This window comes from Arvicanthis niloticus, chromosome 25 (assembly GCF_011762505.2).
Source record: "Arvicanthis niloticus isolate mArvNil1 chromosome 25, mArvNil1.pat.X, whole genome shotgun sequence".
Classification (NCBI taxonomy): Eukaryota; Metazoa; Chordata; class Mammalia; order Rodentia; family Muridae; genus Arvicanthis; species Arvicanthis niloticus.
In genome coordinates this window covers 16,875,742-16,878,273 of record NC_133433.1, presented here as the reverse complement: position 1 = coordinate 16,878,273, position 2,532 = coordinate 16,875,742, and positions in this window count along the sequence as shown.

Genomic DNA, 2,532 nt, shown 5'->3' with positions numbered 1-2,532 from the left:
GCTAAACTTTGGCAAAGATCATTTCTGCATCTATTCAGATAGCCATGTCCTGTCTGTCCCTGATATATATATATATGCTATATTTATTAACTTGGACATGTTGAACTATCCTGTGTCATTCAGTTTGTAACAATTTAAGAAATTTGACATGTATATTGACTGTGGAAATTGGTATACATTTCTTTCTTTATTGTTGCTCTACTCCATTTGATAGCAGGGTCATTCTATCTTCATAGAATGCCTTTGACAGTGTCACTTTCCTTTTTTCCTTTTGATCTGTGTGACAGTTTAAGGGACATTATAGTTAGCATTGGTGTGGGATTCAGCAGTGACTCTAACTGGCCCTCTGCTTTACTTTATTATTTGTTTGTTTTGTTTTTATTTTTGTTTTCCATTGCTTTAACCTTGTTGCTTTTTAAGATGTTTTGTCTCCTCTTATTTTAATTTTAGTGGGTCATATGTACTCAGACATTTATTCAATTAAAATTTTTTTCAGTGTTTTTGGAAATACGAATTTTTAAAGTGTTCCTTAACGATACTTTGTATTTCAATGGAATTTTCTGTTACATATAGGGGATTGTTAATCTTATTTCATAAAAGCTTAACAAAATAAGTATCTGGTAATAGATCTAACCTACAAAACAACTCTTAAAACACTGAAGAAAGAAATTGAAGGCATCTTCGGAAAGAACTATGGTTGTGGATAAGCAGACAGTATTGTAAAGAAAGAGAGGGGGAGAGAGAGAGTAATAGATGGATTACTGAATGCAGTCTATAGACTCAAATTAATTCTTATTGAAATTTTAATCACATTCTTCACAGAACCAAAAAAAAAAAAACCAAAAAACAAAAAACAAAAAAAAACAATTCTATAAACCACTTGGAAACACAATGCCCTCAACAGCCAATGCAGTTGTAAGCAGAAAACAACACTGGATGCATCACATACCTGTTGATGTGATGCATAACTACATAGGTTATTAATAAGAAGTAGTGGTACTGACACAAAAGCAGAAATCTAGACAAAACAGCAGAGCCCCAGAACTGGACCCGTCCAGGTACAAACACCTATGTTTTCAAACCATGCATGATTCTCCAACAAAAGATTCTGGGAAGCTGCACATTCACACAGAAGAACACAAACTCTGGACCTCTCGTCCTACACAAACATCCGCTCAAAATAGGAACAGCTCTTTCTGCCCTCTTGGTAGCTAGAGAGGCCTGCTGGGAACAAGACTTCTAAAGGATATGTCTGGAAGGCTTTGTGCTAGGACATTTTTCTCAGCTGCAGTTGAGGGCTCCGGAGATAGCACATGATTCTTCTTTAAAAATTGAAGGTGCTGATGCCTGAGATGAAACAGTTCTTCTCAGGCAAGAGATGTGCTTATCTGTATAAAACAAAAAACAGCACAGTGACTCCTGGAGGCAAACCAAACAAAACCAGGGAGATTTAGAGAAAGGTAATTAGGGCCCGTGGAAACAGAAGCATGGTTCCTTCCAAACTGTGAAGCAGGCTTCCTGCAAAGGCCACTGGACTCAGGACCAGGGTGATTTTTGTACCCCTCCTGGATTTAAACCAATAGAAAGCAGAAAAATCAAACTTTTAAAAATGGATCAAAGAACTTAATAGAAGACTGAAACTTTGAACGTGTTGTGGAAAAACATTTCCAAGATACAAACATAAGCAAGAATCTCTGAAAATGACTCAAATATCCTAGGAAATAACCCCAAGAATTGAATAATGGCATTTAATGAAGTTAAATATCTTTTATACAACAAAAAAGCAAGGATGAAAGTGGAGAGGTAGACTCAGAGTGGAAAAAAAATCTTTTATAACTGTAAAGTAAAAAACAGTTTAATATCTTGAGTAAAAAATTTAAATACCCAGAATAAGCCACCCAGCCAATGAACATACTGATAATCTGAGGACAAAATTATCAAGAGGAGAAATAAAAATGATCGGTAATATTTTTAAAGAGGTCAAAATACATAGTCATCAGAGAAATAAAATTAAAATTACTCTGAGATTCCGTCTCACCCCAGTAGAGTAGCTATCACTGACATAAGAGCTGATAACAAAGACCATTGAGGATGAAGGGAAAATGAACCCTTAATCAATGCTGATAACTCATGAGAATCAAAACTCATGGAGCCACTGTGGAAATCAGTATGAAAGTTTTCCAAAATGGCTAAAAAAGAGAATTGATTTCCATAGGATTCAGCAAGAGCAGTCCTAATTATATATCTGAGAGACTCTGAGTCAATATATCATGAAGATATTTGCACACTCAAGTATATTGATGCACTATTCAAATAACTAAGAAATGGATTTTCATCAATTGATGATAGGATAAAGAAAATGTGGTGCAAATAAATAGACAATGGAATTTAATTCAGCTGTAAGAAAAATTAATTAAGTAATCATGACGCTTGCAGCAGAATGGATGTAATGAGATTGTCACGTGAAACAAAATAAAGCAGACTCAGAGAGGTGAATACTGCATTCTGTCTCATATGCAGGGAGTCTGGATC